This window comes from Sinocyclocheilus rhinocerous, unplaced genomic scaffold (assembly GCF_001515625.1).
Source record: "Sinocyclocheilus rhinocerous isolate Xijiao unplaced genomic scaffold, SAMN03320098_v1.1 scaffold19, whole genome shotgun sequence".
Taxonomy (NCBI): domain Eukaryota; kingdom Metazoa; phylum Chordata; class Actinopteri; order Cypriniformes; family Cyprinidae; genus Sinocyclocheilus; species Sinocyclocheilus rhinocerous.
In genome coordinates this window covers 2,622,864-2,643,741 of record NW_015638975.1, presented here as the reverse complement: position 1 = coordinate 2,643,741, position 20,878 = coordinate 2,622,864, and the positions used below count along the sequence as shown (strand labels likewise).

The 20,878-nt window shown below is 38.2% G+C and overlaps 1 long non-coding RNA gene across 1 annotated transcript in view; it reads left to right on the top strand.

The window, feature by feature from the left end:
- The first annotated feature begins 1,729 nt into the window (after positions 1-1,729).
- Positions 1,730-20,878, top strand: part of LOC107750652 (uncharacterized) — a 65,190-nt gene continuing 46,041 nt past the window's right edge. Inside the window, exon 1 of the long non-coding RNA XR_001641165.1 lies at positions 1,730-1,801. This is a non-coding gene — a long non-coding RNA (uncharacterized LOC107750652). The remainder of the gene's footprint in view (positions 1,802-20,878) is intronic.

Here is a 20,878-nt window from a genome sequence, read left to right as displayed (position 1 = left end):
GGTACTTTGCTTTTAGATTTCTGTAGTCTCTCAAGCAACACTGTGTGTGGCTCCTCTGTCGCTAGGTACACTCTGGTTTCGAATCCCGCTAGCAGCCTGATAACACTTTTCTTTAATTTTGTCTTTGTGTGTGTGTGAGTGTGTATGTAGAGACCGGTTTCTCAGCAGGTACATAGACCAATGGCAGGTATTATTGTTTGAGCGTTAGAGATATGGAATAGTATCTGTTGCTGCTTTTGGAGGAAAAAAAAAATTAAGTCTAAAAATGTAAATAGTTTATCATAATATCTTGTACAGTCCAGTGTAAAGTTTTTAATTGAACTTAAAAAGGTTGCCATCACATTTGTGTTCACATTCTTCTTTATACAGTACAAAAGACAGCTATTTGCTAAGGATATTATTGTTTAAAAAAAAAAAGAAAGAAAAAAGTACTAAAAATATGTTTTGCTTGGCTTTAGTATGTAAACCAGCAAGTCATTGGTTTCCATGTGCAGTATTGACGTGAGGTAAACTAATTAATGCTACAGTTGTATGTCCAGAGACCAGTCTTCTCTGTAATGGTAGTATTATTATGTCAGATAAAATAAACCAGATGAGTGACACATTTCGGTGTGTTTAGACACCTTAGTGGATTGTACAAATATCTAGGTTGTTCTCCCCACAAGCAGCATTTGGCATATTGTAATGTAACACCATTTTTACAGTATATTCTCAATTCACTGATGTACGACGGCAGATGAGGGTGTTCCTGTCTGTTTGCTTATTTACCTCAAGAGTTCCTCTTTTTCCATAAAAGTTAGAGTGCACACACATATGACAAAATCGTCTCACCATCACTCCATCTTTTGTACTGCTGTTGACACTTACAAATTAAAGAGACATTTTGTTTTATTTGTTGTGTGTTGTATTTTTTTTTTTTAAATAGTGTTTGGTTGTTGGTATATTTAAAATATTATTTAACCAGAAGTTTTAAAATGAATTAATTATTTGGAATTAATTTGACATTGGGAGTGTGTTGTGCTAAAGTGAGTAGTAAATGAATTTACTTAATGTGCCTTAAGCGTAATATGAACTGCCATAATAAATGCAATAGCTGAAGTAGAAATGCTACTTAAGAGAATTCAAACATTTACATCCTTTTGTGTATCAGTAAGCAAAGAAGTAAACTTCACACATGCAAACAATTTATATATTATGTGGCAGCCTTGATAACAGATGCCTTGTTTTATTCCTTGCACACATTCCACTAGCAGGTTACTTAGATGGACAACGAAGATAATAATGATCATGGTTGACCTGATTATTATAATAGATCCAATGACCAGAGCTATTTAAAGGCATACTAATTCATCCTACTCGATCAACATTGCACAGCTGTGCAATAGGTAGCCTATTTTGTGTGATAAAAAGTTGGGCTAAATTATATATTAAAAGAAAATGTCATATCAATTAATATTTTATATAAAAATATATAGATGTCCTTGGACATACATATCTAAATTCCTTTCTTGCCTACTTCTGAAACCGTGAGCTCTAGGTTCAAGGGTATAAAGTGAACACAAAAGTGTGTTTACATTCTTTCAAATGTAATCACACTAATCTGTGCATACACATGTTTACTGCACACTGATGAAATTGCTCGCTAAAAAGCTTATTTATAATTACATTTATAATTATTTGTCAGGTGATTTTTTTTTCTTTAGACATGTGATCAGTTCATTGTTACGTGCTTGGGTACAACGCCAACAACGTTTCAGCAGCACGTGGACCTGTGAACGCGGGAGAACATAAGAGCGTGCAGGTGGGTACGGTCATATAACACGACAAGGGCTGTTTTTCCGTAATGGGAAATTGCAGATGGATACGTTTTGAATATGGTTTAGTTGATTGTTAGACGTATAGTAATTGTCTCGTATTGTCCAGTTACGGAAACTTTTGGTGAATTTGGCCATTAAAATCAGTTGAGTTGAATCACGATAAATAGCCTAGTGGTCTCTATAGAAGCATATATATATATATATATATATATATAAGCATTGCTTAACAAACTGTATTGAATGAGTTATATGTTAACGTTAAAAGTGGTCTACTCATATTTACATTTTTTTTTTCCGAGTTCACCTTGAGAGGCAATTTTTAATGTAATTATTGTCAGATTTTATCCCTCTTTGAAATGTTATTGAAACGTAATTCTGGCATATAGTTACACAGAATTCGATCTTTTAACTAGATAGTCGATGTGCTTCATAACATCAAGGACGTTATGAATATCCCCCCTGAACTGACATGCCTTAAGCCTAGGCTTAAAGGGACTTGGGCCTATGTTTGCAAAAGCATACTACACTTGCTGCTGTATATATTGGGCATACTATGTAGACAGTGCAGTCAGAGTATGCTAATATGCTGTATGCAAAAATACTACAGGTGTCTCAGTCAGTTTCCTAGTTCAGTAGGCCTAGTTAGTGCACTAACAAGGGAGCTGTCCATTTCGGTCATATTCCACTGACTGGAAATGTTGGAGTTTTTTTTTTATTATTTCTTCGGTCTCTCGAGCTGAAAGGCGTCAACCCCATAGAAAGTGCACAACCTCATAGAAACTGAGGCATTAAAGTCCTTATGTTTAGCTGATCAAGGTCTGGCTTGGTTCTGGAATAAGACAAAAACGCACAGTGTACAGCAGCGCTTACTGCATGGATTATTGTATCCCACAATGCAATGCACTTGATCTTCTACAGTATTTTATTAAGGAATTAGTAAAATGGACATAACATCAGCTTTGATTTTATTTGCTTCATTCATTTTTTAGATTGTAAAATGGTTAGAGGGTCAAAAATGAAAATAACTGTTTTTATTTCCAAAAGCACAAGTGAACAGCATTCAATGCATTAAACATGCAACGTGATGTACACTAGAAAGAATTATTTTTATTTTGTTTTCCAGTAAATGTACCTTGTTTAAAGGGGTCATATGATGTGATTTAAATTTTTCCTTTCTCTTTGGAGTGTTACAAGCTCAGTTGCAAAGACTAAATTTTAGTCTGAAATTCATATATATATATATATATATAAGTTAAGACTTGTCCACGCCCTCCTATCTCCTATTACTCCTATCAACTTCGCGCTGTGGATCGCCGGATCGGCTTTCACCGTGGACGAAGCGGAGTCCAGCCCGGGGTTCGTCACATGTGGCCGTTCCTCACTCTAGCCCGCTGGCCGCCGCTCACTCTAGCCCGCAGTGTGTGACGCATTTTATGGAGGACTGTTTCCTGAACCTGCAGTTCTGCATAGCCTACAATGGGTCTGTGCTCAAAGACTGTTCTATAAAGTGGGGCAGTTCCAACTTTGCAAGGACAGTCTGGCGCTTCTGACTCACATTTTTTATATTTAAAGAATTTGCCACTGATGATTCAAACTTGAGTTTTAAACAGTGTAGCGCTTGTTTGTTTGTCGTTTCTCCGATCACAAATGCAGACATGGGTTTATTTTTACGCGGCGTGCATAGAGGAGCAACAATAATGTACAGTATGTGGAAAATAATGTGTTTTTTTAACCTTAAACCACATAAAAACATTGCATTACACCAAATACACAACATAATGTTCTTTTTAGCAACGTCATATGACCCCTTTAAAATAAGTTTTACTTGAAGTAAATAACATAATATTTTGATTTTAGAGAATTTTATAAAAGTTTATACTTAAAACAAGGAATAGCTACTTTTTGCCATTAGAAAATGACCTTTTATCCCTTTACATTCACTGGATTTTTTGCAAGTTGTTTTGTCTTGTTTAAAACAACTCACCAATTTCAGCTTGCAAGTGAAGTCCTCCAGCTCCGGATAAGGGTGCAGTTATGTAGCTTTTTTTTATTTAGGAATTGGAAAGAACACGCACACTTTCTTCGGTGGATATTTTAATTTTAAAGCTGAAAGCACATGCTCATTTCCTTTTCTTTTGTTCTGGCATGAAATGTAAGGAATATGGTGCTGCACACAGACATTCTTCTCTAATTTGTCAGACTTCTATACAAATGTTTCCTTGGCAACAAACAACTGGACATGTTGACCATGAGCTTATATTTCATGCATCATGCCATTTACTATAACCTTTTGATTTATTTAGACAAAAAATGTAGGATTTTACTATTGACCATTTTATTAATTATCAACAATGATATGAAAATAATTTTCCGCATTAAACAGAAATTTAGACAGAAATATCAGTGCATCCTTAATTTCTTTGAGAAATAGGTCAGGCTATATTTATTTATTCATGAATGAATGAAATGCAGAACAAAATAGCCACATATCTCATCATTTTCAGTATAGAACTGAATGGTTAACAAAGGTAACTGGGATTTGTTTTCCTCCCAAGGGTCCATCATTGTTTCACAATAAGGATAGATGTTAAGAGCTGGCTCGTAAATCTTTTAGAGTAAGTGCAAGGGACCATCTATGTATACCTTGATGTGTCTTCCTAAACACATCAAGCAAATGTGTAGAGGGTATTCTTAATGTATATGTGCTCCTGCTGACTGACTGCAGCATCTGCCAGGAATAGGGTGGAAGTCCTGGTGGAAACCAAGCCCTCTAAACTGCAGGAGTTTTTTCATCTTTTGGATTCCAGCCACTGGGATCTCTCTTTTTGCTCCCAGCTAGCCTCACCTCTTTGACATAGCTCTTTGTAATGAATAATTACTGATGAATTTTAGAGCAAAATGTAATTGTTCAGTAAATAAATGCTTCTGAATAGAAGCAGTGATTTTGATTGCATTTCTGGACGTGTTGTAATGTTTTCAATAGTTAATGTCCCCCTGATGTGATATTTGGCATTAAAAAGTACTGTAGATTATCAGTTACTATCTGTTGAGTACCTGCTTTGGCATGAAGAAATAAAAAAGGGAAGCTTTTTATCATTTGCCTAAGTTCTGTTTGCCATGGTAGAAAAAAAGACATGGATCTGGAATAGAACTTACTTCAAAACATTTTTGGAAAACCATTTATGTGTTCCTTTTGTTATCTTCATCAATCATTTTTTGTCCAACGCCAAAGTGCACAGTAAGCTCCTTCCCCCGAGAGCATGCGTAAAATAACCACATTTTAACTGTGGTGTGTATAATAGACGCCTGTGTCAGCTCTCTGCTGCTGAAGCGCCCCGCGGTAGATGGAAAATTAGACATATATTGCTGCACAATAAATCTTATTGTAATTCACAAAGCTTGCATTACAAATCTTTGGCCCGTACGGCAGACTTGGCATTGCACGTTTGCCCTTGTGCTCCTCTGGGCACATGCAGATGTGGCAGCTGTTGACGTTCTAATTTGGAATAAGACATGATCATTGTCATTTCCGTGGAACTGGGATTTAATCCCTCTGATACGGCGCACTTCTCCGCACAAGCCTGTGTTAGGACGTACGGGGGAAGGCTAGGTGGGGGTGTTGGTAAGTACGGAGAATGATGTCGCAGCCTCTAAATGGCCTGTTTGGATGAACTGTCAGAGTGTTAGTACAAACATGTAGGTGTTTGGGCTGCAAATAATAATTAATACTGTATTGCTGTGCGGAGGCGACAGCCCTGTTATTTCATGGACCTGATGACTAAACATTGGAGGGAGTCGTCTGGAACAATATTTTACTGTTCTGGAAGTGGCGGCTCCTCCTGAGCTCCATGCTATTGCCACTGAGTCCAGTGAATCAGTCAGGGAGGGCTGTTTCCCCGAGCCCAGCTGCTATTTATCTGATTTTCTCATTAGACTTGACTCATGACTTCATTGTACGGCTTTTGGCCGAAACTCTGCAGGGCTGAAGAGTTGCACTTTTGAGCTGTTTATGTGTACGGTTCAAGGAGACATTGCAGGTAACTTTTGTCTATGTATGGCTTTTGTTTACCTCTCGCAGCCCAGACTGCCATTCAGCAGATGTTCGAGCCCTGAAATGCCTTCCTTTTTTTTTTAGATATTTAGAGTGGTTCGGTTTGTTTTTGACATACTTTGCAGCATGCCGGGCCACACGTCGTGTTGCTATTCAACTTTGGAGTGTGCTGAATTGCCGGGGGAGTAAGTCACACAAAGAAGGCTCATATTTATGTAATATAACACAAAGTGCAGATTCTACAGATTTCAAAGAGCATCTGAATAGACGCCAGGAGAGAGACTCGGCTGAAATTGTCTTCAAAGTAGTTACCTTTTCAAAAGCCGTCTATCATGTAGAGGGTAAAGTGTGATTTACAGCCTCAGAAGTTTGGGCTGATAGCAGACATGCATACATATGCGTACATGCGATGGCTCAGACCCAGGGCCATTTTTAATCCTTGGAGGTGAAGGACTTAAGGAATCTTGTTAATTTCACAGATGGTTTAAAATGGATTAGTGTGGAGTACCAGCATCCCGAGATGTGCGGACCCACCAGGCTTTCTGTTCCTCTGCCAAAACTCTTCTCCCATACTCGGAAGTGCCTTCCAAAAAGTCCTGCAAGGTTAAAGTCAAACTTCGGCGTTTCTAAAGCTGCGCCTAATTTGTGATACTTCACCTCTGCCGTCAAGCCCCCTGTGCGCGATAGTGATCATCTGCATCTGATTGATAAGGACAGCTGTTATTCGCTTTGCTAAGTACAGAGACCTGCCATTATACTCGCAATTCGTTTTTGGTCTCCCATTGGCCGCGCTTGACCAGATGTTGCACAAACCTCATTTCCAGTTACGCGGCGGTCCAGGAATAATTACATCCATCCAGTCCCAGTGGGAATCAAATGATTGTTATGCCCAGTCACCTTGATATATTATTCACACTGGCTACAGAGAGTCCCTCTGCTTTGAGAAATGAGATCTTTGGTTTTCCATCCAAACAATAACTGCGAGCACAAAGGCTTCCTCTCAGCGTGACGCCTAATGCACAAAACAGTTGGCGCAGAGGGCCATCTTTAATTGTTTAACTTCTCTCTTGCCCCATCAATCGCTCGCTTCAGCGTGCGTGGAAGCCAAGTTGCTGAGAGGGGGGAAAAAAGGGAGTGAGAATGAAAAGAACACTGAAGGAGACGGTGTGGAGTGCAGCGGAGGCCAAGCCTGCTGACAGAGCCATTGCAGACCCATGGAGTCCAGACACAACTCTGGACGAGCTCAAAGAGCTCAGCTTGGAGTTAATGTGGGAACACAATAGGCCCGGGTGAAAAACTCAACATGTTTTTGTTGAACTTGTCATTCGGCGGTGCATAGTTGTAAAGAAAGCCTAGGAACCATCTGAATGTTTTTGTGCTCTTCTAATGCACCATATTTGGGTCAGCTTTCACAAGGCTTTTGTTCCAGCACTCCTAACAATGGCAGAGACGTTTTCCGAGTGACATACACGCTCGCCCCGTCCAAACGCTCTTGGACCCGCCCCATCTGCAGTAAGTCTCCAAAAAGCTGACCTCATGGCACGACGGGACGCCATAAATCAGATCCTTTCATCAGCTATCTGAGACGACTTAACACTAAATGCCATCTTTAAGATGGCAGAAGTAAGTGTGAAATAGCCTATCAGAATTGTTAGGTGGGACGTCTGGAAATGGGTGTTACTTTGGGAAAGTGCCACAGGATTAGAGCTAGTAGAGCTTTGTTGACATCTGAATTTCAGTTTACATTTTTCTCCGTTGGATTAGACGGGCACCCAGCACACTTTGTCGAGCTTGCCGATGATTGATTGACTGCATGTAGCGAGTTAGCGCTTACTGCAAATGTATTTGTTATGCTTTATTTTTCTCTCTTTTTCCCCCTTCACTCGTCTTTGAAAGCATATTTGTGTGTTCATTTTAGGATTCAGTCACATGTTTAGAATTTCTAACCATGGCTGTTGGGCACATCCGTTTGCTAAATGAACTTTTGAAGAATCTGTATAGGGCAATATTTCACAAAATGTAATTTTACATACTGTTTCACATCATTGCATTCCCTCAGTGTATTTATCTCTGAAAGCATTTGACTGCATTTCTTTTGGGAAGAATGAATACGTAATGGAAATTTAAAAGCATCTTCACTCCCTCTGCTTTTTGAAGAATTTAGAAAAATAAAGGTTCCTATGAAGGCACGTGTTATTATCTCAAAACCATCACTCAGCTCTCTCATGCATATGTCAATTACTCAACCGCACCTTTATGAATATGTAAATCTGCTCAGAATGCCTCATTAATTAGTAATTCATGCATTTTTCACAACCCCAGTACATTTCCAATGGAGGATGATGAATTATCATTTATTACATCTAAGATATCTGTTTCTTTTAGTAAATCGCTCGTTTTGAAAATCTCGTCCTGTAGGAAGTGATCTGCTGTTATCTCGACACAGTGACTGGGAGCGCTCTGTTAGCGTTTCTATAGCTGCCGGTTCTGGCTGTCTTGTTAAGAGCTCAACAATAAGAATGTAGTTATAATGTAGTAAATAAGAGCTCAACAATAAGAATGTAGTTATAATGTAGTAAATAAGAGCTCAACAATAAGAATGTAGTTATAATGTAGTAAATAAGAGCTCAACAATAAGAATGTCCTGCTTGCCCGGAGCTATCTCTTGTTTTTTCTGGCCAGCATTGATGTGAAAATTAAAATTTTATGTTCATTGATGTTTAAAAAATAATTAATTTTTTCTTTGCAAAGTCAAACTTCTGTTTTTTGTAATATAGTATTCTATGTATTCTATGTGTTTCTGTGATATAGTATTCACTAGGATATATTTTTTAATAAAATCATTTATGCAATTGTGATGGGAATGAATGTGCCACTGTTTTCGAACAAAGGAGTCTTTTTGAATATAACAAATATTCAAAAAAGGTTGGCAGGGTAAGCAAAAATCAGAATATGTTTCTTTAATATTTTTTTTAAAATATACACAAGAATTATTTTAGGAGATATTATACAGATATAATATAACTCCATGTCAGCTATACATTAATAAGCACTTTTTTTTGTAAAACTACATAACATAGTTAAATATGTAATAACTAATTTCATCCCATTATTTCTGATGTTTCTAAAACAATCACAAGTTGTGGTTTTCAAAATTAAATTAGTGAGAGATAGAAAACGCATAAGATCTATAAATATAAGATTTGATGAGTACTGACCCAACTGGGCAGGTGAAAATGACAGTTTTCCTGAAACACTCTCACACTGGCTCTGAGCCATCAGGTCACCCTCATTTTTAAACCCTGAGTTGTCACCCTGTGTTTTTAAACCAGTAAACATCTCTATAGTACTTAGCATCTGCAACACACATTATCTTGTTTCATGTATTCCTTTTTAATCCTTCTGTGCCATAATCTATTCCTTAGATGGGCCCACTTGATCTTATTTGTCTTTGATAATCACTTGAATTAAACAGACTGTTTGCTTTTGGGACTGTGATACTTGCACAAGGATAAACAAAGACATGGTTTTGTTGACCTTTGCTTACTTTAGGTCCCTCTGTGTGCTTGGGAGGAAGATGATTTGTATTTAGTTTTTTTTAAAGAGGCCTCCCCCATCCCAACTGTGAAATCATAAGCATTTTTTGAGACCGTAACACAAGGGACATCAGCCACAGAGGATCTAGTGTGTTGGCTAAAGCGCATTCCAGAACCATGAATTTAACATGAAAGTAGAAAGCTGAAGAAAGAGGGTATGGTGCATTTCTTGGGATTAGAGTCCTCCAAGATGCAGCCGCTTTGTTACCACCTCCCTTCTGGGTTAGAAATATATTTATGTAAATGCCAAAGCGACACTTGAATGTAAACATGTGTTGTCTGGGGGAGGGTGCTCTGGGACCCTCTGGAGCATTTACTATGAGATTACGGTGAAAAGAAACAAATACATGTGTTATGATCATCATGTCACTCCATTGTACAAACAGATTGTTTTGTCTTTTTTTTTTCTCCGTTTACCCTTTCAGTAGTTTGGTGGAGGAAATGCGCAGTTAGAGATTTAACACAAATGAATCTCTTCATCACAAAGCCATATGTTCTCTCAATTCCACTTCTTTTGGTTAAGGCATTGCACAGTAAATGGATAATGAGCATATAAAGAATTTTCATGATTTTATTATTTTTATTAATTTTTAAAGCCTTTTAAGGACAGGGGCACATGTTTTTTTTTTTCCTGTATAATCTTTCCATAAGGTGGCAACTGCTTCATCGGCTCCAAGGTCGTCATTATGTTTTGTGCCTCTGTGAATATGGTGATCTGTTTTACACGAAGATGATGATAAGAAAAGTACTTGCTGAATTGGAGAGGTGCAACCCACTGGACTCAGTGTATTGTTGTCAGGTGCAGAACTATTTTTCAGAGTGCACTATTGCTCCTTCCTAGCGTAAGTGGCAAGCCATTGAAAAGTGGGCTCTTATAAATTGACAATTTACTGGCCCTTTTTGTTACAGCACTTACAGGCTACTGGCATCTTATGCCGTTCCAGTGTCATTTTCCTTTTTCATGTCTCATTCCTCCTCCATAATCATAAATGTAAGTATGATTATAAAAACGTGAAGCTGCCAGAATTACTGTTGTTACCTCCCAAGAAATTCAACCCGCATCCCGCACGAAAATTAAACCAAACATGCTTTCAGATTTCGATAATCACTATGCAGTCACACTGATGAAAGTGAATTTAAATATTTATCTACTGTTTCCCTGAGGAATAAGAGAAAGGGAGAAGGATGGGGTTGTGGTGGTTAATTCCTTTTTTTTTTTGTCCTTCTAAAATTAAAATACATTTTTGTTTTATCTTTTTAATAACACAAAAATGTACTTGAAAGTAGTGCATGGTTGGCAAGTGCAATAGAAAAGAAAAATTGTAAATCTATATCATCCAAAAATATCACAAACTTAATGTGAGCTGCAGTGTCTGTTCAGTCCATGCGTTTTGTTTTTTGGGGGGTTTTTTTTCTCCCAGCATTCATATTCGGTTGTGGCATTGCATTTGAAAAGATTGACGTGCTAATAAACTGATTTTAATTAGACACGCTTTGAAATGCCTCATCCTGCTCCCCTCCATCCAGCCATTCTGATACTGGTGGCTTATTAAATAATTTGCCGCTCCTGGGTGATCTCCTTTTGAAACCCAGCCTCACCCTCTGGGCACAATTTATTTTATTTTTTAAATGATTTTTACCAGCAAATTTTGCATCAGTTCAAGAGAATTATAAATCATTATTACACAGACAGACACTTCAAACATTTTGTAAAAAGCTTTCTGAGCGATGAGGCTTCAAAGGAGGATGCTCAGCCTTGTGACGGCTTTGCTGGCATGGATCCAGTCATTAATACCCTGTATTTGGCTATGCAAATGCTGTGAACGGGCTCCTTTAAGTACACGCGGATTATTAAATAGCTTTGTTTCAACCAGGAGGAGGTGCATTATCAATATCTTATTACAGGACATTCCAGAAGCTTTTGGTGATTAGAATCACCACAATGGCACGAGAGCTCAGCGAGGATCTGGCATCTCTGAATCTCATAAACATAATTGTGAAGACAGCATCACCTCCCAGCTGTAAATCACTTACGTAGTTTTCTAAGAGTGAAAACATGTCAGTCCACAAAGACAGCTCTGTCGATAATGGTTCGCTCAGAACTCCTTACCTAATAGCTGGGAAATATTTAAACCTACGAAAACACTCCATAGATAACGTGGCCATGAACAGGGAAAGGTCTTTTTATTGTGTCTAATAATGTTCTTACATTATTACAGTTCGTTTGTGGTTTTCTTGTTTTTGTTCAGTTACACATGTACTTCTCTATTTAAATGCCAATGTCCTTGATTGATTTCATCTTCCATCTACCATTACATTTTCGATTTCAAACACATTGTGGCAGTCTTTTATAGATAAATTGGTGGAGCACTGAAGGAAAACAGGCTCCATTACACGTAACTCAGTATTTGTGATAGATTTCATGAATATCACCCATACATTTACATCTCTATATACAGGGACAGATACATTAATGTCCACTGTTAAAAGAAAGACGGTCGATCCAGGAGAAAAGATTCTGTTCTTCAATTAATAGGGATTCTAATTTTCTTATTAACTATAAGTTAGGATAGTTAACTCTACAGCCTGAATATCAATTTCAGTAATTTGTTTTCAGAGGTTAGGGATCATTAGATAAAATCATTTCAACTTTAATTTTGCTGTAATTGCTAGATGCTCTGAAAGAAAAAAAGGCTTTTAAAAAATCTGCTATTAAAATGCATCAAGCATAAAAGTGTGGAATACAACTCTTATGGTAGCTACATTAGAAATAAATTTGTTACATTATTGACTACCCATGTATTTTGAGGAATTGCTGTCATCGTTGTGGCTTTCTTGCTGAATAGTGGCCTCTGTGCAACTGCAAAATCCATTTGATGCTTCATACAAAATCACAGCACTAAAGCTACTAAATGGTTTTGTTTGTTTAGGAAAGTATCGCTAACATATTTAGTATTTCCGATGATTTGTGGCTTTTATATATTTGCGAAAATGGAGCTTAAATTCTGAAGTGTCAGAAATTTGTAAGCTTAAAACTCTACCTTTCTTTCTCTCTCTATGGGGACGTGCTGCTCTTCGGTCTGTTTTTTATTAAGCTTTTGGTTTTTAAAACTTTAGTAGTTTACTAAATGGCAATGGGATTTTTCCAGAGCCTCCCTCTGCAAGACTCGTTCTGGTGAAGACGTCATGAAATGCGGTTGCAGTCCTATTAGTGTTCTGTCGGACTACTTATCATCACAGAGTTTATTGTGATTGGCTTTCCCACCCGTAAGTGTGCCCGCTATCATGACTTAACCTTTACAGACTGCTATATCAAACTACAGCATCACATTTCATTCTCTTCATTTAGTCACTGATCCATATTTTTCTTATTGTTTTTTTTTTTTTTTTTAGAGTTTTTCTGGTAGAATTTCCAGTAATGCCAGAACATTGGCATAGAAATCAATTACACTAATAAGGTTAAAAGAATAAAGCATTCAATGTTCTCAGTTTCATCTCTAGAGAGCATCAAAAGAGATGAGGGTTTCAGGTTTGACCGCTAATGAGCGTTTGACATTCAAAGCTCTCATTGAGTGGTTATTTCTTCTTACAGGCTGTGCAACAGTTCATATATTATTATTATTATTATTTAGTTTTTTTATATTGTTGTTGTTGTTATACAGTATTTTTATGTACAGTATGTAATGTAATATATATACTGTATAAACTCTTTTTGTATAGTTTAATCTGGTGAACAGGAACATGTACAGGCAAAACACAACATATCTTATTGTGCTATTACATTAAGGTTTGCATTTGCCTGAAAATATCCTTATGGTTTTATGATAGTTTTTTTTTTTTATTGTGGCTTTAAGCTGCCTGGTCAAATAAGGAAACAATTACATGATGTTGGCTAGGGAATTGCTTCAATTTGCCAAATAAATTTATCTTGATCTTCGTAGTGGTTAAAAACATTTGTGGAGCTTTGCCGATTCATTAATCAGAAACGTATGATTGCTGAAGTATTATAGGGTTTATAATAAAGCGTTACTCTCAGATTTCTGCATAACCTGTAGGCAATTAAACTTGATAAAAAGCGATTTCATTGTTATTCAGTGAAATCTGAATCAATATGAAGTCCCAAATGTTAAAAATAATAAAAAATAATAATAATAAAACTGAATGACATTATTTAAATTACAAAAACTTACTTTTAATTAACAATTGATTTTTTTTCTGCCCCTTGTGATATAAAGAATTGGCGGTCTGATGTGCATTGTAGAAAGGCAAATATATTCATCATCTCCGGTATTCTCCACTCAGCTGTAGTTTCCACCCATACATTTGCATGCAGATGAGTAAAGAACAGTATTTGAAGTTCACCGTCACTACTACTGATCAGTGGAGGCTCATGTGTGTGCTGTGTCATAAAAGATAGAACTATTAGAACTGAATGACTGGAGTCTGAGACTGAGGCAGGAGTGCTTTCAAAAATCCCTGTGTCTGTGAACCTCACCAGAAGACTTTGATTTCAGAAGACATTCATTATCATTGCTGTGGTATGTTGCTGCCATGATTCCTGATTCCAGCTTAAGAGTTGTGTTCATCTTTTGTTTTAATAGTTAAGCAATAAAATACTATTAAAGTTGTTTGTTTGTTTGCACAACCATCTTCAGTTTTCCCAATGTGAATTGTGCATGTATTTTTTCCCAATACATTTGTCAACATGTGCAAATACACTGCAAAGTAGTATTCAACAATAGGTTTTATTACAATAACAACAGTAGTGCTTTTTTTTTTTTCCAGTTGGGCCAGTAATGTTTTTTTTTTTTTTTTTTTACTTGCTCAGTATGTGTGTGTTTATATTCATATATATATATAAAAAATATGTTTTCTTTAAAAAGAATTGTTTACTATTTTCCCCTCCATCTGTAAAAGATAAGCTAGAAATGAGAAAGCTATAATATTGTAACTTGTATTTGAACTATTAATAAATAAATTTTCTGGAAACTCTGGCGTAATGATGCAAATCATTATTGATTGGTTTGTAGCTGTCAACATTTATATTGACATTGATGCTTCCAAGAGTACTATGAGAAGTAATTTTGTCACTGACCCCGTGCCATCAATGTTGAGCCCTGCAAATTTCATTTATTCTTTTTTCTTCTATGTTTACGGAGTATATTGTGCAGTATTTGGATATGAGTATTTTTGTTCCAAAACAGCCAATGTCAGAAGTCTGGAATAGTGTCCACTGTCAGGATGCACCAAATCATACTTAAAACCTTTTAACAGGCGGATATTCTCCTGTCTTTTCATCTCAGGAAACCAGAACAGACCGTCAGGGACACACGTGTGCCAAGGATAGGATACCCAAGAGCTGCTCTTTCAGGGTTAGGGAGGGAGTCACGCCTCCCTAAGTGAATTTGTGTTAGATGCTAACTGAATCTAACAACATTTAAACTGAACAAATACAGTAACTAAGAGATGTTTTCCAGCACTGGTTTCAGAAAAAGACATGTTTTTAAGCTGTCAAATTATCAATTTCAATTGTGTGCCCTGCATCAAATTTAATCACATTTCAAAAATAAACCAGCATATATTTTGTTTGTCTTTTTTTTTTTTTAAATCCAGCGTGAAACCTGATACCTGAAAGGTTTCTCCTCAAACATGTCTGGAAAGAAATGTCTCAACACAAACAAAAAATTCAGTCCAAGTCGAGAAAGAAAAACGAAAAAAGGTGGAGGTTTCCTATTCTATTGTCACTTGCATTTGGCTTTCATTATGTTCCTGCCCCAGGCGCCTGCCGGCCTATGAGGGAGCCAACAGTGATTTGGTTTATAGAGATCATATGGCAAGGAAACAGGGCTTGAAAGATGCAGCTCCAAGAACCAGATTTGATGAATTTCCTATGATTTGGCCCAGGTTTACTCTTTCCTGTCATGGAACAGACACCCCGTAGCACACACGCCGGGGATGAGCAGCGGAGAGGGTCACTTAAGCTACAATGTGGGCTCTGTTTTCACACATCTTGAATTGCATCAGGACAAGAGGTCCTGGTAAGTGATCCAGAATGTTGGCAGGAAACCACACAGAGTGAAGGTTGCCTTTGTCATTAACAATTAATGTACCCGCCATCAGCTGCTGGATGTGTGGATTTGAGCAAATCTAAACTGTATTTTTATCATATAATTTTCAAGAAGTGAGGGTACAGCACAGACACATGCTCACTCGGTGAGAAACGGAGACGCATCCTAAGCCAGAAAAAGTTCCCGTTTTAAGTTCTCCTTGTCCCTGTCTCGCAAAAAAAGACAATCACCTCACGCCCATCTGCCAGCTGTCGGCCGTTTGCTAGAACGAATGCCAGTCTTCATCAACGCGACTGAAATGTCATCAAGTAGTTTAATGCTCCTTAATATCGCTGTATCGTTTGCGTTCCCGAGCATGCTAGAAATGAGTCCCAGCTGGGGATTTTTGGAAGCCCGGAGAGAGCGGAGGGTGGGGGGAATTGACAGGCTATTTAGACGTGCTACTTCACTTTGCATTAGAGTGTACAATATCAGGCACAGAGAGCCAAAGTAAGGCCAGATTTCAGGCAATGCTCATTGGGCCTAGAGCGATGGATCACTTACCTCAGGAAATCAAAGTCAATGGTAGAGGATCTGGCCTGGAGACGAGCCCAGAAGCCCTGTGAAAAAGTGTGAAACCTGTAGAAAGAAAAGAGTGACTCATTGAGAAAATCCATTACCGCTCGAGAAGCCAATAAGCATAAAAAGAGCTGTCTTGTTAAATCCAGCGGTTGATAAAGCAAGGCTTTGACTTGAAGAATTGCCTCGGGGCACCGGTGATACAAGGCAGCAGGAGAGATGGTCATTGATACGGGGAGATGTTTTAGAGAGTCGCCGCTCGCTGCCTCACGGGCCTTGGTGTCTGGTGCCAAGAGAGAAAGTCAGGGTGAGACATCAGGCTTTCCCTGTGGCCTACTTGGAATCAAAGCACGGCACGGGATTCTTGTTTAATTCAGTAAAGACATAAACAAACAGACCGAATTGTAAGAATTTGTAGTTCCCTTTCATGGGAAACGCAAGCTTCAGACGAAGAAGTGAATGATGTGTGCTCCCGGCACCTATTTATACTATAGTCGCACCGGTAGTGACGTCATGGCTGTCGCCGGCCAACGAGTTGGTGTTTTTTCAATGTATGCTTCAGACACGGGTCACGACGAGGCGTTCCCCATAGCGACCCCTAGAGGACGCAGTGTCTCGTTCCCTACTCAGGGAGCCATGGTTACATAAGTAACCTGAGACGTTTTCTCCGCTGAAAAGCGGAATGTGCAGAAATTTGCCTGGTTTTCTAAATTGTCATCATTAGAATGTAGGTGGTAGTGTGCTGTTTTCTCTGCCGCTGTCCTGCATGATTACAGGGTGTTTGGTTTGAACCCTCATTGAAACTGTTACTGTACCAATAGGACACTTAGACTGATCTCATCTTCTCCTTCGTGTTTACAGCAATCATCCTCATTTTCCTGCTTGACTTCTTGTCCCTCTCTCACAATGTTTTGCAGTTTTACAGTAGCTCTCAATCTGGTGAGGGACAGTAGTATTTAAAGAAATGCCTTGTGTAAACCGATTTGAAGTGACGTGCTCAAGATGCTCAGATCGGCTTAATGTCGCGCTCGATTGTTGTTATTGAAGACGGCGGTGCCCTTTACTATCAAATACGTACATTTTTGGAAAAGAGGACAGGTATTATATCCCCTCAGAGACGAGGTTCGAGGCATCATCAGGTATGAGCCACCTGTCAGATAACCTGTGACCCTTTAATCGTCTTGGCTCTCCTAAGCTGCTGGCTCCCTCAGTAGATTTGTTTTTAATGCGCTGTGATTCTGTTCTTCTCAAAGCTCTTCTTTTCTCATCTCTGCCCTGCTGTGTGGTTGAAGCTCAAGTGCAGCCAAAACAAGCTTCAAATCCCCTCATATTAGGACAAGTTCGAAAAAGACAACTTAATCATTCTAGAGGACGCAGTGTCTCGTTCCCTACTCAGGGAGCCATGGTTACATAAGTAACCTGAGACGTTTTCTCCGCTGAAAAGCGGAATGTGCAGAAATTTGCCTGGTTTTCTAAATTGTCATCATTAGAATGTAGGTGGTAGTGTGCTGTTTTCTCTGCCGCTGTCCTGCATGATTACAGGGTGTTTGGTTTGAACCCTCATTGAAACTGTTACTGTACCAATAGGACACTTAGACTGATCTCATCTTCTCCTTCGTGTTTACAGCAATCATCCTCATTTTCCTGCTTGACTTCTTGTCCCTCTCTCACAATGTTTTGCAGTTTTACAGTAGCTCTCAATCTGGTGAGGGACAGTAGTATTTAAAGAAATGCCTTGTGTAAACCGATTTGAAGTGACGTGCTCAAGATGCTCAGATCGGCTTAATGTCGCGCTCGATTGTTGTTATTGAAGACGGCGGTGCCCTTTACTATCAAATACGTACATTTTTGGAAAAGAGGACAGGTATTATATCCCCTCAGAGACGAGGTTCGAGGCATCATCAGGTATGAGCCACCTGTCAGATAACCTGTGACCCTTTAATCGTCTTGGCTCTCCTAAGCTGCTGGCTCCCTCAGTAGATTTGTTTTTAATGCGCTGTGATTCTGTTCTTCTCAAAGCTCTTCTTTTCTCATCTCTGCCCTGCTGTGTGGTTGAAGCTCAAGTGCAGCCAAAACAAGCTTCAAATCCCCTCATATTAGGACAAGTTCGAAAAAGACAACTTAATCATTAATCCATCCTCTTGCAACTCTTTACTATTTTTCACTTCAAAGCAACATAAAACCAAAGGAAAAGGACTATAAAATTGTATTTCTGTAGATTTTTACATGACGTCTTTGGCAGTATGCCCTGTAGTAGATTATTTTCATGTTAATCTCCATTTAAAGACTAAGCAATGACAGATTCACTCAGTTTGTTAGTGGTTAAATTGATAATGTGCCTGAGATCGTAACAGAAACTGAAAGCAATTTCCATGCACATAAGGAGAATTTATTTATGTATGAAATCAAATTATTTTCCCTTCATCCCATGACTCTCTGAGGGAGTTTCTTTGTAATCGATCAAGGACTGGATTTCTAGGGCACTTAAGATGTCTGTGGAAAATTCCATGGAGATGTTTAGTGAGAATCAGGCATTTGTTTGTTCATTACGTTTGTGTATGTGTGTTTTGTTTTTGTTTTTAATGGAGGGAAAAATAAAATGGAATATAAAATTGATTGAAACGGATGATGTAGTAAATTAACAGGTTAATTAGTCTAAATGTAAATGCAATTATTAATTTGCTAATACTTTAATGATAGCTTTTAATTCTATAATGTGGGTTGTTAAAAATGTCAAGGTTGTAGACTTCTCCATTTCTCACACATACTGTCCATTTCTCATACACACACTATTCATTTTATTACACATTCTTCTGATTTTTGTGAATTTTTTAACTCATAATAAAGCTTTTGTTATACAGTCATATAGTGTCTCTTTTTCTCTTTCTCTTAAAATAATATTTTGTTCTGATTAATATATGACAGTGACATTTCTTGGTTTTGGCTGCACTTGGGTAATTTTAAATGAAAACCCTATCATCATTTACTCATAATCTAAAGACAGCGCTCGGACAGTTTAAGCCATTGTACGTGGGGTAATAAAAGTACTTTTGGAATAGTCCAAGATAACCAAAATGTCTTAAGAATGAAAATTATCCCTCAAATCAAATAAAAACTTGGCAGGTGCCATAGTCCCTCTTATAATGCTTCCAAGTCACTTACTCAGTTAAAGCCCAGGGACACGCGGATAACTTTCATCAGTGCAATGTTGAATGCAATCATTTTTATCTCTGATTTGCTGACTGCTGGTTTTTGTTTACAGTAGAATTGCCTGCTATCATGACATGTGGCCTCTCCGTTTTTTCCATGTCATACAATTTGTGTACATACTTTAATTTTTCATTTTTTTAAGCAGTCTACCCGTAATTTGACATGTTATAATGAAAACATGCAGTCCTCTAAACCTCTATGTCTCCTTTCAAGGGGGTGTCACTCAAAGTCCATAAGCGAGAAAAAAACATTTTCTTTTAATACTACAATACTCTTAGCATATTAGTTTTAAAATCCAAGTTTTGTGAGTGCAGATAAAGAACTGTGGCTCTGAATCTCTTCATTATTATATGTGCTATTAGGAACCCATGGACTCAAATGTAGGGGAAATTAAAACAAAAGACGGCATTGTTGTAGGATTTAATTCAACTTCGCCAGCCAGAACCTCAGAACATTCCATGGTGTCATATAATACTGTCAGTTTCCTATTGGAAGTGCCAGCGTAGAAGGAATGAGTGTGCTGGCAAACAGTGTGTGTGACTATGTCCTTTCTTTTTTTCTTTCTTTCTTTTTTTCCCTTCTGTCTGTGTGTGTGTCTGCGGTGTTGGTGGTAGTGGTCTGGATAAGGCTTCTGATACTCTTGGAAAAATTTTGGATTTTTATAGAGTTATCCCATATTTTCTGGAATGTCTTTTTCGTCAGTTAGGAGCCTGTAAGCACCATATTTGCTTTATCATTTTATCACCATATGTAATATTCTGTTAAACAAGACGACCATATGCTTTCCTGCCATATGCCGCTACACAGAGTGTGTGCTGTCCAGTAAAGCAGCATTGACAAGGGGCAAATATTCCTGCCAAGGGAACGTTGTCCGTGTGTCTCTCAGGATGTATGGCAGCTGCCCACTCTAGACCGTTGCTCTGGGAAACCAGTCGACATTTGGGTGTGCCAGAATACATGGGCAGGGTACTGACAGTGAAATAACTCACCTGTTTTCAGGATTATTTTTCTTCGGCTTTTTTTTTTTAATGGATGGTTCACCCAAAATTAAACTTCTGTTATCATTCACTCACCCTCGTGATCACAAAATAAATATTATGAAATATAATATTTATAATATTGTGATCCACTACTGAAGAATAAAGTCATACTGCTATGAAATAACATATGATTGAGTAAATGATGACAGACTTTTCATTTTTTGGGGTGAACTATGCCTTTAAAGGGGTCATATGATGCGATTTCAATTTTTCCTTTCTCTTTGAAGTGTTACAAGCTCTTGGTGCATAAAGAAGATCTGTAAAGTTGCAAAGACTAAAGTCTCAAATCCAAAGAGATATTCTTTATAAAAGTTAAGAGTCAACCACGCCTACCTAAAACGGCTCGTTCTAACACGCCCCCACATGTCTACGTCACGATGTGGGAAGATTTGCATAACACTCCTTTGTCGAATTCACCGGCCGCGCCGCTCTCAAGCCTGCCGCCACTCACTCTAACTCGCCGGCCGTTCCTCACTCAGGCCCGCCGCCACTCACTCAAGCCCGCTGTGTTTCGTTGTGAAAGCGAAACTACTTTGTT